At 41.0% G+C, this 21,520-nt stretch overlaps 1 protein-coding gene across 4 annotated transcripts in view; it reads left to right on the plus strand.

The window, feature by feature from the left end:
• PLD5 (phospholipase D family member 5) overlaps nucleotides 1–21,520 on the plus strand; it is a 444,561-nt gene that overhangs the window by 187,435 nt on the left and 235,606 nt on the right. Inside the window, exon 2 of one of the 4 annotated variants that reach the window (XM_055380524.2) lies at nucleotides 15,841–16,151. The exons of the other annotated variants lie outside the window; for them this stretch is intronic. The gene's annotated coding sequence lies outside the window, so the exon portion shown is untranslated. The remainder of the gene's footprint in view (nucleotides 1–15,840; nucleotides 16,152–21,520) is intronic. 4 annotated transcript variants of the gene reach the window in all.

Consider the following 21,520-nt stretch of genomic DNA (forward strand, 5'->3'; position numbering starts at 1 on the left):
TAGAACAGGTTGCAAGGTTGGAATGCAGCTTTTCAGAATGGGTTTATGCTTCAGAGGGGAAACTTTGAACTGTGAGTCTAAAAGGCATGGTAGCAAGCAATAAAAGATTCTGCAAACCAACGTGAACTACAAATCCAAAGCAGTTTTCAGCTATTACTCACCCTGGATGCAGCGATATGTTTGCAACATGAAACTTAGGTAGGTTCAGATGACCTAGGATAGGTTTCCTGTTGTCCCTTCAAGCTGAGGAAGTCATCTAAACTCAGCCTCCGTACTCCTATTTATAAACTGATGAGAAGTTTTCTTCCATGCTGCTGTGAGACAGAAATAAGATAATTCATGTGTAGAAGACTGAAAAGTGCTTTACAAAGTGAGGTATTATATGATTTGCTTGCTTATTTATTTATTTGAGATGGTGTTTTGCTCTCGTTGCCCTGGCTGGAGTGCAATGGCCTGGTCTTGGCTCACTGCAACCTCTCCCTCCCAGGTTCAAGCAATTCTTCGGCCTCAGCCTACTGAGTATCTGGAATTACAGGCACCCACCACCATACCCAGCTAATTTTTGTATTTTTAGTAGAGACAGGGTTTCACCACGTTGGCCAGGCTGGTCGCAAACTCCTGACCTCAGATGATCCATCCGCCTTGACCTCCCAAAGTGCTGGGATTACAGGTGTGAGCCATCACACCTGGCTGATTTGCCTATTTTTTGAGCCACACTCTCAAAGGCCAATAGCATCCAATGTGAGAAATGTCATCTTTAAAATACAATCTACTGCCTCATGAGGTCTATACTTTTATGAAAATAGAAGAGAAAATAGTATTATGCAGATGCTTTCTTATATTTACCTTGCAATTCTCAGAGCCATCACAAGCCATTGAGAAGCTTCAGTGGCCTGGCCCTCGCTGGGCAGCAGAGGTCAAGGTGAAGTGTGTGAGACATGCCCAAGAGCTCACTCAGGCTCTACATCCAGGAGACCTGATTTGCATCTCAGCTCATCTACCTACTGTGCAAACTTGGTCATTTAAGCAGCTTTGATTTGTGCGTAGAATGATGGTGATCATACTAGTACATATTCTACAGAGTTTTATAAAAAAATAAATGGATGATAGTGTGTAACTTGTTTGACCAAAACAGAGAAACGTAGAGGTCAGAGATCCCTTCCTTCCAGGTTAATCTACAAAACTCATCATCTTAGATTTACCTCATTTAATTTTGCTTGTTTTATTACATCCATATTTCCAAGTTATTTCATTACATCCTTGCCTTTTAAAACAAGTAACTCTGTATGCAATAGAAAAACTAATATATACAGATGATAATAATGTCAACAATTCAGTTTTACAATGAAATGCAGGCCCTGTGTCCCCTTGCCCAGATGCAAACACTGCTAACACTTTCTTATATATCTTCCCAGAAATACGATTTTATATGTGGATATTTGTATTGTGCATATTTTTGTATCAGTCCCTTTTTTCTCACAGATGGGAGCATATAGACAATGATGTACCATGAACGATTTTTTTTCCACGCCTTTACATATTAAGACAGATAGATCCATGGCTGCATGGCACTCATTGTATGAATACGATATAAATAATTCAACTAGTCCTTTGTTGATTTGAAAGACATTTAGGTTCCTTGGGGGTTTTGTTGTTAGCGTAATGACCAGTGCCACAATGGAGATCTTTATCGATCCTGGAACACATTTAGCCTAGGTAGTAGAATATCTTTAAATTCCTAGAAATGGAATTGCTAGGTGAAAGGGTTGATGTGGTTTAATTGTGGATAGACAGATAGTGCAAGTTGGATTCCAAAGAGTCTGTATCATTAATGTTATGATTATTTGTTTTCCCCCACGATTGTCAGCATCACAAATTATCAAATTCTTTATCTTTGCCAATCTGATAAAAGAAAAAAATGTATTTTTAAACATTCTGAGGAGTGTTGAAACTCTTTTCCCATGTTTATGAGACATGTTTACTTCTTCACCTGCGGCGTGCCTATTCGTGTCCTCTGCATACATAGGAGAAATATGGTTTGATAGAGGATTCAGTAACACATCAACATATGAGACCAATACAGTAATCCAAATAATTATTGTATTAGTAACAAAATAAATAACATCACTCACACAGCACATCTAATTTATCAGAGAGATATAATTAGATTTTGGAGCCTTTCTTTTTCATCATATTAGAAATATCAATTTGTAGGAGATTTTCATAGGCAGTTATTAATGTTTTACCTTCATAGAACATTGAAAATTGATTATTTGTGCATATATAAGGTGAACTTTCACTGTGAGCTCTTTGCTTCAATAATTGTAACATTTATTCTATAAGATGAATCAGGGTTGTCCCTTATTATAAATGAAGTACTTTATTCTGAGCACTCTTTTAGAAATATTGCAGTCTGGGATATTCAGTCATTTGGCTAGATGTAGCGTCTATGCAGATGCTTTCTTATTTTTACCATGCAATTCTCAGTGATGCTATTTAGTAGTAACTGAAGTTACAGTCAACTATCGTATTTTGACTTGATTTTCACCTTATTTAGTCTCCAGGCAGATCTTGGTAGTCCGTTCTTACTACAAAAGGATCTAGAACTACATCTCCAAATGGTGTGGACTGTGGTTCATGACAGATGACCAGTTTTTGGATATTATTTGGTGTTATGACAGCTATCACTTATTGTGTATCTATAATATACCAGCCACTAAAAGGATCCAATGTTATCTCATTGATTCTTATACTAAGGCAGATATTGTGATACTAATTTTACAGATGAAATAAGTTTAAACATTATTAGATAATCTACCCTAGTAAGGGGTCAAGCTGAGTTCCATTAGGGAGGAAAAACTCTTTCCTTGACCTCTTGGTTTCAGTGGCAGCAGCCCTGAATATTGAACTGACAAAAAAATAGGATAACAGGAGAAAAAGGTTTATTTCATATGCATTTGGATGGGGTCTCACAGAAATAAAATAAAAACTGTAGAGAGGTGGTCAGACCCAAACACTTGGATACTAATTTTACAAAAGGGCAGGTCATGTGCTTTGCATACATAGAAGAAATAGGGATGCAAATTTGCGGAGAAATAACAAGACAAAGAAAAAGAGTTTTGAGCTTCTAGAGGAAGTAAATTGTGGAAAAATAAATGTGAGGAACTAATGGAAGATAAGGGTGATTTAGTAAAGTTTGTTTCTACGGCCCCATCTTGCTGCCAACTTTCTGTACTGTTCATGGCCATGAAAGTCCCCTGTGAAAAAGGATTCATGGCAGTCCTCGTCTCTCAGAAGTTTCTGCTCTTAGTCAGATAAGGGAGGTTCCAAGAAGGTTTCTTTCATCTCAAAGTAGTCTGTATGCCAAAGTGGCATATTTTGGGGTGGCATATTCTGATTCCTTTCTGTTTAAATCCAGCTTTGACGGGCTGACCTGATTTTTATGCTCCCAGGGCCAAGTCAGGGCTGCTGCGATGAGGGCTGCCTACCAAAGGGCAGAGGGATGCCACGATGTCTGCTACGTTGTCCAACACGCTGCATGCCTCCATGGCCCAGGGAAGCTCATATCACGGCGTTTCCTGTAGCACACATCTTGCTATCAGTCTCTGTCTCAGTGTTTTTCTTTTATTTTGTCCTTATAATATGAGCATCTTCAATCATTAGACTTCAGTTGTTGATGCATACCCACCTTTATTGCCTGAACCTGCTGGGATGGGATGGAAATGTATAGTGGGTGTAGATTCAGGTTTTATGAGAGTAGATGAAGTATCTTATATTCCAGAAATGAGCCCCAGGAAGACATGTTGATTATGAATCACTGTAGCCCCTCACAAAGCTTGCCCATACAATACTATATCCCAGATCGTAACACTGGGCTTCTCTCTGGATTTCCCCACCTTGAAACTTTTTCCTCATATTCTGTTGGTGGGAGTGTAGATTAGTACAGCCACTACGGAGAACAGTATGGAAGTTCCTCAGGAAACTAAAAACATATAGTTCTCTACCATCTGATTCAGCAATTCCACTACTGGGTATATGTCGAAAAGAAAGGGAATCAATATATCAAAGAGTTATCTGCATGCCCATGTGTATTGCAGCACTATTCACAGTAATGAAGATATGCAATCAACCTAAGTGCTCATCAATGGATGGGTAAATAAAGTAAATGTGGTATATATATATACATATATATGCAATGGAATATTATTCAGCCATAAAAAGAATGAAATCCTGTAATTTCCTGCAACATGGATGGAACTGGAGGTCATTATGTTAAATAAGCCAACCACAGGGAGACAAATATCGTATGTTCTCACTCATATGTGGGAACTAAAAATGTGGATCTCATGAGGATATAGAGTAGATTGGTGGTTACTAGGGGCCAGGAAGGAGAGAGTGGACAAAGTAGGGAAAAGGATATAAATGGATTTATTACCATTGAACCTTACACTTAAAAATGGTAAAAATGGTACCTTTTAAAATGTTGTTTTTAGAAAAAGAAACTTTCCCGTAACCAGTCCCTGGTACACTCCTGCCCTCATCCTCTGGGAGACCGTGGTCCTGAGGTCTCAAAGTGGTTCCCTAAGGACCCGCCAGAGGCATTGCCCAGAAGACAGAGACCTTTCCAGCCAATGCATTGCTGACTGTTGAAACTTCTCCATTGATTTCACTCCTCAAAAAAAGAAAAAAAAAAAGTTTCTGAATTTTGCAAGCCTTTAAGATGTAAATCCTTGCACTGCATTTTCTTATAGCCCAAGTTCATCTGAAGCCTTGGGTTGGGAGATTGTTTCTGTACATTAAATAGGGGTTAACTCTGAGATCCTGCAGGATCCTCTGCTTTCTTATGTGCAAAGTTCTGCTACTCCTGACAGTCAAGTCCCCTGCTGCCTGAACAGCTCCATCTTTTCACAACCCCTCTTTTAGCAACTTCCATGCTCAGCTGTGGTCATTCCATAAGTTTTCCTGGGCCCTAAAAGCACCAAGCTCTCCCAGCCTCCGTGCCTTCATGTCTATTGCTTTCTCCGCTGGGCACAGCCTTCTTCCTTGTCTCTCTCTCTCGGGTTTCACCTGAGGCAACCCCTCCTGCAGGAGATGTGCTCCGTTCACCTTGTTCCCTGTGAGGTACCTGTCGTGGGCGTTACCACACCGCCCAGAGCTGACCTCTGATATAGTACTTGGTATCTACGAGTGAACGTCAAGTATTAGTTTTTCCAGTAATGTAACCAGTTTTTGTAAGAGTCTTATTTTACACAATTAGTATCACAAAGTCATTGAAAATTCCTGTTAGAAATGTGGACTAGAAACACTTCAGACTTTAGCTCAGTCCGTAATATTGAGCTGAGCCACTTGATGTAAAAGCTCTTTGTGAGTTTGGTTGTCTTTCCTTTTGTATTGTTATGTTTTGAAAGGCATTGCACTGGTCATTAGAGAAATGCAAATCAAAACCACAATGAGACACTATCTCATGCCAGATAGAATGGCGAGCATTAAAAAGTCAGGAAAACAACAGATGCTGGAGAGGATGCAGAGAAATAGGAATGCTTTTACACTGTTGGTGGGAGTGTAAATTAGTTCAACCATTATGGAAGACCGTGTGGCAATTCCTCAAGGATCTAGAACCAGAAATATCATTTGACTCAGCAATTCCATTACTGGGTATATACCCAAAGCGTTATAAATCATTCTATGAAGACACATGCCCATGTATATTTATTGTAGCACTGTTCACCATAGCAAAGACTCGGAACCAACCCACATGCCCATCAGTGGTAGATTGGATAAAGAAAATGTGGCACATATACACCACGAAATACTATGCAGCCATAAAAAGGGATGAGTTCATGTCCTTTGCAGGGACATGGATGAAGCTGGAAACTGTCATTCTCAGCAAACTAATACACAAACAGAAAACCAAACACCACATGTTCTCACTCATAAGTGGGAGTTGAACAATGAGAACACATGGACACAGGGAGGGGAACATCACACACTGGGGTCTGTCAGGGGGTGGGAGGCTAGGGGAAGGATAACATTAGGAGAAATACCTAGTGTAGATGATGGGTTGATGGGTGCAGCAAACCACCATGGCAGGTGTATACCTATGTAACAAACCTGCACGTTCTGCACATGTATCCCAGGACATGAAGTGTAATAATAAAAGGCACTGCTAAGTGAGGGACTTTGCCGCCCTAGTTTTAATCTATTAAGAATATTATGCACAGGGCACTCTAGGACTCTAGAAGTATTAACGTCAAATGTCATGGATCTCTCAAAATATTTCTAGATGAATAAGTATTGAGTTCGGACTTTGGTCCGAGATTAATGAAAGTTGAATTGGGGGGTATTTTGAACAATATAAGACACACTCAATTTATGTGTGAATCAATCTAGCCTGGAAATGTAATATTAAACGTTGATTATGTTGCTTTGTATCTGCCGTGTCTCTTTCCAGGTTCACGCATTAGCAATTATGTTTTCAGAGGCCTCAGTTTTCATTCTGTCTTGGGAATCAAGGGATGTTAGAAGGTCCCTTCCAGAGGGCAATTATTTTTTGGCCTTTCTATGAGAGATGAGTTAAGACAAGCCTTCTCAGAGGCGTGCTTTGTTATTCTTTTTCTGATTGACCCTTTCCTCCCTATTACAACTTTGGTGAAGAAGGCAGCAGTGACATTTGTCCTTTGTATACATTACTGTCAAGTTTTTTATTCCATGTTTAATCCTAAAGATGTAATGGAGGGCAAGGTCTTTTGCTGCTGTCCAGGGGTGCCCATTTGGTTAGGCTGGTAATGCAAAACTTGAGACACCATGTCTTAATCGCTGCACGCTAAACTGTCGTCTCTTCTAGAACGCAAGCTTGTTTGTGTCAGGAACTCTGGCTCATTCATATTTGCATTTCTGGCAGCTGGCACAGTGCCAGTGTATGTCATGTGCTCAAGTGCTGAGTCAGTAATATTGAACAAATGCAGTGTGGAAATAGCATATCTGACCCAGTAGTACCCCACACCGAGTGAGTGTTCAAAAAAATATTAAACCAGGATAAAGGATGAAAAAGAAGAAGGAAGTGGTTTGGGGTAAGAAGGGGAAACTGGACCAGGGGAGGAGAAGCTTTCAAATCTCCACTCAATTTGCTGAGGAAAATTGAGAAAGCCACTTAATTTTTCTTTGTTTATGTTTTCCCATCTGTAAAACTATGAGATCATCTAAGATGACCTCCAAAATCCCTTTTTCCTCTAAAAGTATGTCTATGAAATGCCAAAAGATTGAGATAGGTGATGATGTATTTTATTAGCATGTATGAAAAATGCTCATGTATAGCCACAGAATGTTTAGGCCTTTAGCTTTTTTTAACATCTGTCAATGTTCAATGGATGGGATTTCTATTTTTTCAATCTGTCAACATTTAATAAAGGTCTACTTTGTGTAAGGACTGTGCTAATGCTAGAGATACAAAGAGGAATGATGGTCAGTTTCTACCATCAAGAATGTGTGAGAGATCAGTGAGTTAAGAAACAACAGCCCTTCAGCATAAAAATGCTACAGTGAGGGATGTCCCTTGTGCTAGGGAGTCACAGGAAGGAGCTGCTGACTCTAGGGGATGACAGAGCAGGCAACTGGATTCAAACAATTCCAGGCTTCCAAGTAAGGGCCACAGCATGTGCCAAGATTTGCTGATGTGAAAATGCTCGATGTTGTCACAGAGTGGAAGGGAAGGAGGGATAGGAGACACAAACAAGATTGTGACCACCATGTGAAAGTCACACATGCCAGGCTTGGGAATTATTTTGAAACTAACTGGGAGCCATTAAACAACAAGAATATGGACACAATTCTATTTGTACTTCATGGAAAAAGTTAATAATAATATGGCTGATGAAGGAACCATTTTTTTTTTCTCTGAAGAGTATACCTAGATGCCTGTTGGAGAATCCCCTGGGTGCTTATTAAAGTGCATGTGCTTAGGTTTCAATCTAATTCAAGAGGATCATAATTTCAATGGGTTTGCTCAGAAATCCACATTTTAAAAAAACTGTCTTACAACTTATGCAGTTTAAACTGTGGGAGCCACTAGGTAAGCGAATGGAGAGTTAGTGGCAGGAAACTCATAAACATTGAATCTCTGTGAGTCCCTTAGTAGCTGGTTGATCTTAGCTAAGATACTCAACACCTGTGAAGCTGGGTTTTCCCTTCTGTAAATGGGTTTAAGAGTACCTGCTTCATAGGGTTGCAGTAGGGATTAGTCGAGATAGCATACATAAAGCATCTAATGTACCAAGTTTGGGAGCACATTGCAATCACCTAGAGAACTTACTCAAACTCTGTGCATAAGGTGTAGAGGACTCAAGAAACTCCCCCGATGATATGGATTAGGAACCAGTAAGAGTTAACTCCCCTTCTCCTAAGGCAGACAGTCAAGATATACAAAAGGGGATATCCAATGACCTAAATGATTCTTAAAGTTTTAATTCAGATGACTGGTTATATCAAAGTGTAGATGGAGAATGCAGTTCTATTTTGAATATGGTAGTGTCCCATGGATCACCTGAGTGGAGATGACCAGAAGCTGGTACTGCGTAGTGGACAAGGACCCAGAAAAAAAGCCTGAGGTGGTGATACAGAGTGAGCTGGCAAGTGGTAGCTGAAAAGAACATAGCCCCCCAGGAATGGATGAGGTGGAGGGTAAGAGGAGGCTTCAGGACTCACCTTCACATAAACACCAAAATTTTAAATTGTTTTAGGAAAAAGGCTGGGCACGGTGGCTCATGCGTATAATCCCAGCACTTTGGGAGGCTGAGTCGGGTGGATCACCTGACATCAGGAGTTCAAGAGCAGCCTGCGCAACATGGTGAAACCCGTCTCTACTAAAAATATAAAAATTAGCCAGGTGTGGTGGCAGCCGCCTGCAATCCCAGCTATTCGGAAGGCTGAGGCACGAGAGAATCACTTGAACTTGGGAGGCAGAGGTTGCAGTGAGCCAAGATCACACCACTGCACTCCAGCCTGGGTGACAGAGTGAGACTCTGTCTCAAAAAATAAACAAATAAATAAAACAAAAAATTTTCAGGAAAAAAAATGATTGAAGAAAATTGAAAAGAAGTAGGAGTAGGAAGAAAACCAGGAGAGGGCTTTATTTGAGAAACACCCTGAAAAGAGACTGTCAAATGCCATAGTAAAATCAAGTGAGACAGAAAGTTGCTCTAACGCAGAAATTCTGTCTTGCCAATGATGGGCTCTTTGGCCATGGTAGCTGGTTGGGTGGCAGGTTGATTCTGGAGAAATATTGGTATCTTTGGCTTTGTATTCTTACCTGAAATGCCTAATAAAACCTCAGAGGCAGAAAGTAGTTCTTTACTACTCTTTGAGTGAGAAGAATACTTCCAAGCATCTCTTGTTCTCGAGAACTATTTTTTATATATACATCAAATGTACTATGCAAACTACAACTCATCACTGTGTTTTAAGGATGGCCACATATATATAACTATATAACTGTTCTCTATATATGTAGAACATTTATATATGTAGAACACATAAATATGTAGAACACATATGTATGTAGAACACATAAATATGTAGAATACGCATATGTAGAACACATGTATGTAGAACACACATATATAGACAACGTGTAGAACACACAACTATGTAGAACACGTGTGAACACATGTAGAACACACATGTAGAACACACATAGGTAGAACACACATAGGTAGAACATACATGTAGAACATATATATGTAGAACATACATACATATATATAATATATATGTGTGTGTGTATATATATATATATATATATATATATATGTTCATCTTGGTAATCTAGAAATGGTTGTGTCCTGTGGAGAATCACAAGGATGGTTCTTAGTACAAAAACCAACACCCACTCCTAATAGTTTTCTTTCTAGTTGTTAATGATGGACTATTTAGTTACATCTTTATTCCTTGGTAAAGTTTTTTTGCTTTTGTTTTGTTTTGTTTTTAGCAACAGGGTCTCCTCTGTCACCCAGGCTGTAGTGCGGTGGTGCAACCATGACTTCCTGCAGCCTTGACCTCCTGGGCTTAAGCAGTCTTCCCACCTCAGCCAGTGCATGCCACCACACCCAGCTAATTTTTTTTTCTCCTAACCAGAGAGGCAAGGTCTTGCTATGTTGTCCAGGCTGGTCTTGAACTCCTGGGCTGAAACAATCCTTTGCTTAAACCTCCCAAAAGGTTGAGATTACAGGCATAAGCCACTGTGCCTGGCTCTTGATAGAGTTTTAAATATCAATATGGTTATTCTTCTCTGGAATAAGAACATTTCAGGATAAAATAATTTACATTTTGAAAGTTAAAATTCCAAGTGCACTGAACTTCATATGGCAGATGATGACAATTAGACCGCAAACTACAACTCATCAGTCTGTTTTTTTTAGGATGGCCTTTTTGCCTCCTAGTACATTTGAAATGTGCAACTCTGTTATAACATTTTCAAGGAGTCAGCATATTTGAAATTCTCTATCTTGAGTTTTATTATTTGGAATTAGCTTCATTTAAAACTGTTAACAAATAATGAGGGGCTGTTCAGTGCATTGTTCTGTTCTAGGGCTAATAAAAGGAATTGCAGCTCACTATATTTTAAGTTTGAAATAGCAGTCAGTAAAGAACTCTATATTGTCAAAATATTATTCTATTTACTCATTTACTGAAGAAATCCACCAAATGAGCTATGCAGTCATACATATTTTAAAAATAAACTCATATAAAAGATGAGGCTGGTGCAGTGGCTCATGCCTGCAATCCCAGCACTTTGGGAAGCTAAGGTGGGAGGCTCTCTTGAGCCTAGCTGTTCAAGACCAGCCTGGGCAACACAGTGAGACCCCGTTTCTACAAACCATTAAAAAAAAAATTAGCGCCAGGCGTGGTGGCTCACGCTTGTAATCCCAGCACTTTGGGAGGCCGAGGCAGGTGGATCACGAGGTCAGGGGATCGAGACCTGGCTAACACGGTGAAACCCCATCTCCACTAAAAATACAAAAAATTAGCCAGGCATGCTGGTGTGCACCTATAGTCCCAGCTGCTCAGGAGGCTGAGGCAGGAGAATCGCTTGAATCTGGGAGGCGGAGGTTGCAGTGAGCCGAGATTGCACCCCTGCACTCCAGCCTGGGCAACAGAATGAGACTCTGTCTCGAAAAAAAAAAAAGGCGGATGTGGTAACATACACCTGTGGTCCTAGCTACTTGGGAGGTTGAGGTGGGAGGATCACTTGAGCTAGGGAGGTCAAGGCTACAGTGAGCTGTGATCATGCCACTGCACTCTAGCCTGGGTGACAGAGTGAGACCCTGTCTCAAAAACAAAACACACACACAAAAAAACTTATATAAAAGATGGAAAGAAAAAGCTAATAACCAAAAGAGAATATAAGCAAAATATCAAGATCTTTTTTCAGCAGTGCAAAGTTTCAAGCAGAGATTGGGCTGTAGTTTTTAGTTGTAGGTTTTCCTAAGCCAGAAGGAGGGATGGGGGAGGATTTAAGGCTTATCGGAAGGAGTATATGTCAGGATCTTTAAATAAACGATATCTTCTCTCATTTTGATTAGACTGAAAGAAGTCAGTTAACTTATCCACATACAAACAGGGACCAGGAATCCAGTCCCTGACTCTTATGACTCTAGCACGACTTCGTGTTTTCACCTAAAGGAAGAACAACTTTGAGCCGCAGTACCTTTATCTTTAGTATGCATATAGTTAGCAGCCCCAGTACCTTTATCTTTAGTATGTATATACTTAGCAGATACTTGGGACTTTCAGAAACCAGTCAAAATCCTTCCCAGCAAATGCTTTTGAAAAAGTGGGGCATGAACAACCTGAGTAATTTTATTTCTGATCAGAACAATGTGAGGCCAGGCACATGGGGTCACACCTGTAATCACAGCACTCTGGGAGGGAGGGGGGAGGATCATTTGAGGCCAGGAATTCAAGACCAGCCTGGACAACATAATGAGACCCTGTCTCTAAAAATTAGCCAGATGTGGTGACACATGCCTGTAGTCCCAACTACTCGGGAGGCTGAGATGTGTAGATCACTTACGCCCAGCAGTTTGAGGTTACAGTGAGGTAATATGGCACCACTGCACTACAGGCTGGGTGACAGAGTGAGACCCCAACTCTAAGAATAATAAAAAGAAAAATAAATGCTATGTGACTATAATTAAATAAGAATTTCTGACTTATAACTGGCTTTTGAAGTAATTTAAGAAGAGCTTCCCATAAGTTCTGAGAGCTTTGGGATGGCAGGGAAGGTGTAGGTCTGTGGATGTCTTCTGCCTATTCTCATTGCTCCAGGTTAAAAAAGCCCTCGAGGTCCAGGCATTGGGAAATGTGTAAACTGTAGCAAGGGCTAGAATTTGTAGAGGACCAGAGTCCATGCTTGCCAGCATGAAAGGGTTCAAATTCAATTAAAAAAAAAAACAACAACTTGAACCCAGCAGGCGGAGGTTGAAGTGAGCCGAGATCGCGCCACTGCACTCCAGCCTGGCGACAGAGCAAGACTGACTCTCTCTGACTCTCTCTCTCTCTCTTCTCTCCCCCCTACTCTCTCTGTCCCTCTCCCCCACTCTCTCTCTCCCCCCAACCCCTTTCTCTCACTCTCCCCCCACAACCCCCACTCTCTCCCTCTCCCTCTCTCTCCCTATATATATATATCTCACCATGCAGGCTTAACACCCTTACCTATGGAGTCAGCCCAGTCACCATCATTTAGATCCCTGCTTTACAGTTACAGCACACTGGTGTATAAATAGTTATTTTAGAATGTAGTAAGATTGGAAAATAATAGAGTTCGTGCTTACTTTTATGGATGACATAGGACCACTTTCTGGCGGTGTAGGATGTTTTCTAGCCTTATGCTCAGTACACATTTCACAGCACTGGTAACCACCCCGTGGGTTCTTCTTGCCTCCTACCCAGATAGAGCCAATTTATTGAGACGTGGGAATTGCCATAGAGAAAGAGTTTAATACACATAGAGTTGGCTAAACAGGAGACCAGAGTTTTGCTATTACTCAAATCAGCTTCTCTGAAATTCAGAGGCTAGGGTTGTTGAAAGATATTTAGGCAGGCAGGAGCCTAGGGAATGGGGAATGATGATTGGTTTGGGTCAGGGATGAAATCACAGGGAGTTGAAGCTGTCCTCTTGGGCTGAGTCAGTTCCTGGGTGGTGGCTACAAGACCTGATCAGCCAGTTAACTGGTCTGGGTGGGGCCAGCTAGTCCATCAGAATGCAGACTCTAAAAAATACTCAAACATCAATTTTAGGTTTTATAGTAGTAATATTATCTATGGGAGCAATTGGAGAGGTTAGGAATCTTTTGGCCTTTGGCTGCCTGACTCCTGAGCCATAATTCCTAATCTTATGGATGATTTGTTAGTTTTAAAAAGGAGGTGTGGTCCTCAAGCAAAGAGGAGGTTTGTTTTAGGGAGGGGCTATTATCATGTTTACTTCAAAGTTAAACTATAAACTAAATTTCTTCCAAACTTAGTTCAACCTACACCCAGGAAAGAACAGGGCAGCTTGGAGATTGGAAGCAAGATAGAGTCAGTTAGGTCATATTTCTTTCGCTGTCACAATTTTTGCAAAGGTGATTTCACGCAAAGTATGCACTTTGCAAACTTACTTTGTTTTTAGCAAAAAGTAATTGAAATCACTTTTGCTTAGCGTGCACATTCATTTTTTAATGGAAATTCTGTACTGCCTTTGATCATTCTAAAGAAATCATCTTGCTTTTTACTCACATGAGTTGACATTATCTGGATTTATTCCTTATTTTGGATTTGGACTGAAAGCTCTTTTTACATTTTAACCGGCTGTCATTTGCCTGAAAGTAGTGGTGAAGGGTGCCTCTTTAAATGCATTTACAACAAATTGCTTTGTTGTGAAGGGGAGGGTAAAACTGAAATTGGTTGTGTTTCCTTCTCTCTGTGTCAAAATTGTATTTTCCATTTTCTGCATCTGGTGAAGATAAAGATTTTGATGCTTAACTGCAAAGATCTGACTCTACAGGGATGTACTTACTCTCTCTTTTTTGAAAATATAATGATTTCACAGTCTCCTGCCTTGAACACACTACATTTGGTAACTTTATTTCTTGTTTTATCAAGTCATGTATGACTTTTCTGCTTCTTCCTTGCCTGCCATAATCATCTTCTGACCATCTGGGAGACCTCTGATCCTCTATGCAGAGTCCATTTAAACATTTTAGTACTAGAAGAGTGAAAATCTTGTAAAAATATAAAATTTGTTTCTATTATTACACTGGGAGCAAAAATAAAATGTTTAAATGTGCTTTCCTGCTGAGTAAGAGTTTTAGAGATTACAGGCTTGTGTGCAGAATTCTGAATGGGGGCAGCAGTTCCTATGCACCTCGGGAACTGGAGAAAGGCTGCAGGCATTGTCAGCAAAAGGGACTGGAGTGATTTGTTGTATTCCCTTTATCTTCAGAATAACTCCTGATAAATATTAGAGAGGCATATTCACTCTTCAAGGCAGTGGAACAACCTGCATGTATTTTGGGAGCAATTCTTGGAAGGGATTTCTGTTTTAAAATCAAGACATTAGCCTTTGGGATGTCAGATTCCTATTGATAAATTGAGGAAAGTGACTATCAGGTGTCAACTTTGGAAACTACAAAAAAACAGTTACCTAAAGGGAGGGTAATGAAAATAACTGAGGATATAAATCACCCAGCCTCAGTTTTACGAGCCACACATGCGACTTTTGTATTTCCATTAATCACAAAGCTCATAATTTTATGATACAAATATCAGCAACGGCCACCTGGAGTTTTCTTTTTTTTCCCCTTGTCTCTATTTTCAGTCTCTTCCTTTATCTGTTTTGTTTTCTTTTTATTAAAGAATAAAGCATTTCTTTTTTAGCGAAGATTTATGTTAAATAATTATAACAATAATAATTTATTGTAGTCTTAGTACATGTTTTTGTTCATTCAACAAATATTTATTGACTAAATGCCAGGCATGGTTAGACATTGTCTAGTGGGAGAGAGAGACTGTCTGCCCTTGTGGAGCTCAGAGTCTAATGGGGAAGACAAATAATAAACAGTAATATAGATAGGTAGATAAATAGATACATACATACACTTATATATATACATATGTATTAGTCCACTGCTATAAAGAACTACCTGAGACTGGGTAGTTTATAAAGAAAAGAAGTTTAATTGACTCACAGTTCTGCATGGCTGGGGAGGCCTCAGGAAACTTACACTTGTGGCGAAAGGCAAAGGGGAAGCAAGGCATGTCTTACGTGGCAGCAGGAGAGAGAGAGTGAAGTAGGAAGTGGATGTAAATAATACTTTTAAACTATCAGATCTTGTGAGAACTCACTCACTATCATGGGAACAGAAAGGGGAAATCCACCCCCATGATCCAGTCACCTCCCACCAGGCCTCTGACAAGTGGCGATTACAATTCGAGAGGAGATTTGGGTGGGGACACAGAACCAAACCATATCACATAGATATATAGCTGATAAATAGACAGATGCTAGAAAGTGATAAAAGCTGTGAAAAGAAGAAAGTGTAGCACGAGCACAAAGAAATCAATGGGAAGAGAGAGCAACTGTGGGCATCTTTAAATCGGGTATTCAGACAGCCCTGACAGAGTCTGTGGATTTTGGACAAAGACTTGAAAAAGGTAGATATGTGGGGAAGAGGGTTCCAGGTGGAAGAAGCGTGGTGACATGGCTGGCATACTTGACGAGTAACAGGAGGACTGTGCAGCCAAGGCAGAGTGAACAAACGTACATTAGATGAGATCATTTATACCAAGAATGTGTGGTATGCCTAGTGCCTGGTGCGGAGTCAACGCTCCAAAGTTGTGAAGCCCCGGCTCTGCCTTCAGCCTGGTGCGGAGTCAACCCTCCAAAGCTGTGAAGCCCCGGCTCTGCCTTCAGCCTGGTGCGGAGTCAACCCTCCAAAGCTGTGAAGCCCCGGCTCTGCCTTCAGCCTGGTGCGGAGTCAACCCTCCAAAGCTGTGAAGCCCCGGCTCTGCCTTCAGCCTGGTGCGGAGTCAACGCTCCAAAGCTGTGAAGCCCCGGCTCTGCCTTCAGCCAGCTTTCACGCCAACCCCACCCATCGCACATGCAGACACTTCCCAAGGTAACCAAGGGCTGGTGGCTTCCAGGTGGTCTGTGGAATTTTTGTAATGTTGACATTTGTTGTGTTAATGCCTGTGGCTTTCATAATGCTACTTTACCTTGTACCATCTCATTGGTGTTTTGATGAGCAGGGTGTCTTTTTGCCCATTAACTACGGTGAGGTTTTCAGTGAAAAAAGAGAATCCCTACACGATTGTGTAGGGGTGAAGAGAGAACTTTCCCTTCACCCTCTAAAGGATTGTTTAAAAGTCAAGTCATAAAAGGTTGATTAATTGGAGAAAAGGCGTAAACATTTATAAACGTGCACACAAGGGAGAATCAGAATGATTACCCCAACCACCAGGGGAGTGTAGGAGCTTATATATCATCGTGATGTACAGAAAAAATGGGGGTTCAAAAACAGGTAATGGTGGCAGAACAGGTTATGGGAGGGAGAGAAGAGGAGGCCTGGCTAGCAAAGGTAGCAGCCCTCAAAAAGAATAGATGGAGCTGGGCACGGTGGCTGACACCTGTAATCCCAGCACTTTGGGAGGCCAAGGTGGGTGGATCACCTGAGGACAGGAATTCGGGACCAGCCTGGCCAACATGGTGAAACACCGTCTCTACTAAAATATACAAAAATTAACTGGGCATGGTTGCAGGTGCCTGTAATCCCAGCTACTTGGGAGGCTGAGGCAGGAGAACCACATGAACCCGGGAGGTGGAAGTTGCAGTGAGCCGAGATCATGCCATTGTACTACTCCAGCCTGGGCAACAAGAGTGAAACTCCATCAAAAAAAAAAAAAAAAAAAAAAAGAGAGAAAGAGAGAAAGAAAGAATAGATGGTAAATGCTTTTTTTCTTCTTAAACCTTTAAAGGTGTCAGACTCTCCATTATTTTTTTTCTTAGAGTGGGTCAGGGGGAGGCCTGGCTGCATCAATTTAGATTTTCTGTAGGTGTCAAAGTCCCCCACAAAAGACAGCTTTGCAGAGTTACTTCTGTTTGCTGGGTCTCTGAGCAAGCAGTCTCAAACTATGTCAAAGAAATACATTTTGGGGTAAAATATTTTTATTTCTTTTGGTTGATAGTAGAATGTTTTGTCCTACTGCAAATAGTTAGCAGATCTCTGATGAGAGGGAATTTTGAGAATTTGGGAATCAGTTTCAGAACCTCTGATGAGAGGGAATTTTTCCTGCATCCTTTTCTCAGTCTTTGAAGTAGTGGTTTTCAAGTTAGCTGCATGTTAGAATCACTTGGAGAGCTTTAAAGAAAATATTGCTACCCAGGCCCCACCCCAAATCAATTAAATCCCAACCTCTGGGAGTGGGACCTGCTATTAGATTTTGAGCTCCCCGGGTGATTCTAATGGATGCCAGGGACGAGAACTCCCACTGGTCACCGAGGTGGATGCTAAGTATATTTATTGTTTTCTTATGATACGTTGGCTTCTGCCTCTTCATATTATCATGTCTCAAAGGCTCAGAAGACCTTGGAACTTTCTGCAACACTTCTCAATCTTCTCATTCCAGCTCTATTGGTGACTGGTTCATAAACTCCAGGTCCAGAAGCAGAGCTGGCTCATGACCAAGCTTTGCTGTGTGCAGCAGCCTTCTCAGATGCTTGCTCTGGGCAACCACTCTTCAGATGCAGCCCCGCAGGGCTCTGAAAGCAGAGTGTGTCCTTCAGCACCCCCTTTCCTGAAGTTGTAGCCAGCTCTGCCGGGCTGCCTCCACCACTTTCATGGCATCAGCTAACCATAGTGCTTCCATTTTCATCAGGAGGCTTATGCATAAGCTTATATTTAAAATGTGGTCAGAAAAATGTCTACTAGTAGATATTTGAGCTATACTTCATGTTGCAGTGTTCAACGTGAACCCCTAATTGACCCACTTCTAAAAAATCACCTGCAATATAATACCGTCAATAAATGGATGTTAATTTTTTTGTATTTATATTTTAAACCTATTAATACGTCTCAGTGTATGTGTGTTGTAAATCAAAGATGACTGAGGCAAGTCACAATTATTTTAAGAGGTTTATTTGCCAAGGTTAAGGACATGCCTAGGACAAAAGAACACAAAATCATAGGAAAAATCTGTGGTCTGTGCTTTTTTCCAAAGAGAATCTGAGGACCTCAATATTTAAAGGGAAAAAAGCAGGTTTTGGGGGAAAGAGGAAGAAGAAAAATCTTTTTAAAGGGTGGTAGATAAAAGTGGCAAGAGGTTGCATCCTTTTTAGTCTTGGATCAGCATTCTCTGAATCTACATTTTACATGTGAGAGGGGGTAGAGGAATAGTCACTTATGCATTCAACTTGTCCTCAGTGAATCTGCATTATTACATAACCTAAAATAAACAGAGGGTAGAGGAGGCAGTAAGATAGGCATTTGTCTCAGGTGAGTGGAGAGATGACTTTTCAATTCTGTCCTTTGTCCCATACCTGAGAAGATCAGCGATGAATTTACACGGTCAGGGTGATATTCAACAGAATTGCTTTAGGGTAAAGATCGTGGGGCCAACCAGGAATTCCCTTGTGGGAAAATTGTGAGAGAGGTATATACCCTTTCATCTCTGTAGCTGTCTTATTTAGGAACAAACTTGGGGGCAGGTTTGCATGACCCAGTTCACAGCTTAACTTTCCCCTTTGCCTTAGAGAGTTTGGGGTCCCAGGATTTATTTTCCTTTCATAGTATATACACACACAATCATTTGTATGCACACATATACACTATGGATGTGTATTTGTAAGTATCAGTATTTATTTATAGTGACTATATATAATCTTTCCAAATAATCAGTCTGGAGGTCAGCTGAACTTTCTTAGACTCTTTTTATCATGCAGTTGTGTGTTTTTTCAATGGAGGTGAGAGATGTTAAAATGATACTGTGTTGATAATGTTATAATTGAAGCTCTGGGATTCTCTCCCTGGCAAAATAAAAAGTGGGTGCTTCAGTATTGTCTTCAGGTTATTTTTCTTTAATTTTGCTGGTCCATGATATTTAAAAACAACCACAAACAACCCTGGGAACTGTAAGTTAGGCTGGAAGTCCCCATGTTTGAGGAGGGCTTCTCTGGAGCCCCTCCTGCCCCAATTCTGCTCATAGTTCAAGCCCCTCAGTGACATCAGGGGAGACTGAAATCAGCAAGACAGAGTCACTTGCCTCCACCCCTTTCCCCAGGACATCCCAACACTAGGTGTAATTTCATGATTTAGCCTCTCCTACCTCTGTGCTAAAATAAAGTATTACTTTTCTCTATCCCTTTCTTCCCTTTTCTCTTCTTGTTCCCCCTTTTTGAAGTAAAAGCAACATTCCCACAATTTAAAAAAGTTATAGCCTAGATGAGGTGGCTCATGCCTGTAATCCCAGCACTTTGGGACATCAAGGCAGGAGGATCACTTGAGCCTAGGAGTTAAGGACAGCCTGGGCAACATAGTGAGAGACCCCATATTAAAAAAAAAAAAAATTAAAAAATCAGAAGCCCAAAAAGTTATAAAATCCTTTTTCTTGACCAGCACACTTGACATTTCCCTTTGGCAGGCATTCCACATCCCACGTTGGGATTCACAAGGTGGTACAAGATAGTTCCAGGAACCAAGATGCAAACTAAGAAACCAGTTGGCCTAACAAAGTGTCGAGGCTTGCTGGTCACAGAGCTCTCCTTCTCTCTCCCGTCAGCACACTTGTTTGGCAGCTGGCCCAAGAGTGTCCAGGTTCTGGTAGTGCCCACTGGCAGCATTTGGCAGGTGTGACAGCAGAGGAGTCGGAAAAATAGCAAATCTGGCCTCCCCTCCCGCAGGAGGAACACGGCGGGACTCAGGGTGCTGGCTTTGTAGAAGAACATGCCCTCTGCAGGCCATCCCACCTCTGGTCCTCTTTTTATCCTGGGCAAAGAAGTGTTTTAATCCCAGCCTGTCTGAGCGCTGCCCTTTCTTCTACACTCACACTCTCCTTCACAGCCCCAGGGCACGTCATTTTGTCCTACACAATGCCATTATTACTCCCTTTTTGTTTGTCTTCTTAGGCGAGCCACTTTTAAAAAATATTCCAATGTTCCTATTCCAAACCTCTTCTCCCCTTTCAAGCTCAGATAAAGGCACCGAAATAAGCAAAGCTTTTTTATGCCTCCTTGACTAGGTACCCAGTACTAAGTTCCCAGAACTGCAGTCCCATGAACAGTAGCATTCAGAGGCATTGAGGAGCAAAGGGAAAGTGACTTGTCACTGATCCCCCATTGAAAGGGCTGGCATCCTGGTCAGGCTGACAGGCTGTCAACCCTTCTTCCTCTCTGTGGAACATTTCTCTGGCATTTTTCTCAGAAATCTCATGAATGCCCTGGAATAGAGAATAGAGTTTATTTTGAACATGGAACATGGCCAGGTTTTTTTTTTTCCTTTGAAATGAGATTCTTAGCTATGAACCTATTTCTTTTTTAACTACCTTCTGACCTAGTTCATAATATTACCACCAGAAGCAGAACTAACAACATGATTCTCGCTTCAAGAGATTGAACAAGTAATAGGACATAGAGTTTTAAAAGAAAATCACCATTCATTCTGAGATGAGATAACTTGCCTCAATTTGAACTTCTCTTTATAACTGTTAGGGATGTAGGAAAGGGAAGAGACTTATATTTTTCTAGAGAAAAAGTATTTACAAATTCTTGAATATTTCCCAATTATAGGTTCTTTTATAAAAAATGAAGTGAATGTGTTAGATAATTTAAAATTATTAAATGTTATGCATATGTGTGTTCATTCACAATAGCAAAGACATAGAATCAACCTAAATGTTCGTCAGTAGTGGAGGCCAGGTGCAGTGGCTCATGCCTCTAATCCCAGCACTTTGGGAAGCTGAGGCAGGTGGATCACCTGACGTCAGGAGTTCGAGACCAGTCTAGACAACATGGCGAAACCACGTCTCTACTAAAGATACAAAAAATTAGCCAAGCATGGTGGTGGGCACCTGTAATTGGGATTACAGCTACTTGGGAGGCTGAGGCAGGAGAATTACTTGAATCCGGGAGGCAGAGGTTGCAGTGAGCCAAGATTGCATCATTGCACTCCAGACTGGGTGAAAGAGCAAGACTCTGTCTCAAGAAAAAAAAAAAAAAAGTAGACTGGATAAAGAAAATATGGTGCATATACGCCATGGAATACTATACAGACATAAAAAGAATGAGATCATGTCTTTTACAGGGTCATAGAGGGAGCTGCAGGCCATTATCCTTAGCAAACTAACACAGGAACAGAAAACAAAATACCGCATGTTCTCACTTATAAGTAGGAGCTAAATGATGAGAACACATGGACACGAAGAGGGGAGCAGCAGATACTGGGGTCTACTTGAGAGTGGAGGGTGGGAGGAGGGAGAGGACCAGAAAAAATAACTA

This window comes from Gorilla gorilla, chromosome 1, assembly GCF_029281585.2.
Source record: "Gorilla gorilla gorilla isolate KB3781 chromosome 1, NHGRI_mGorGor1-v2.1_pri, whole genome shotgun sequence".
NCBI lineage: Eukaryota > Metazoa > Chordata > Mammalia > Primates > Hominidae > Gorilla > Gorilla gorilla.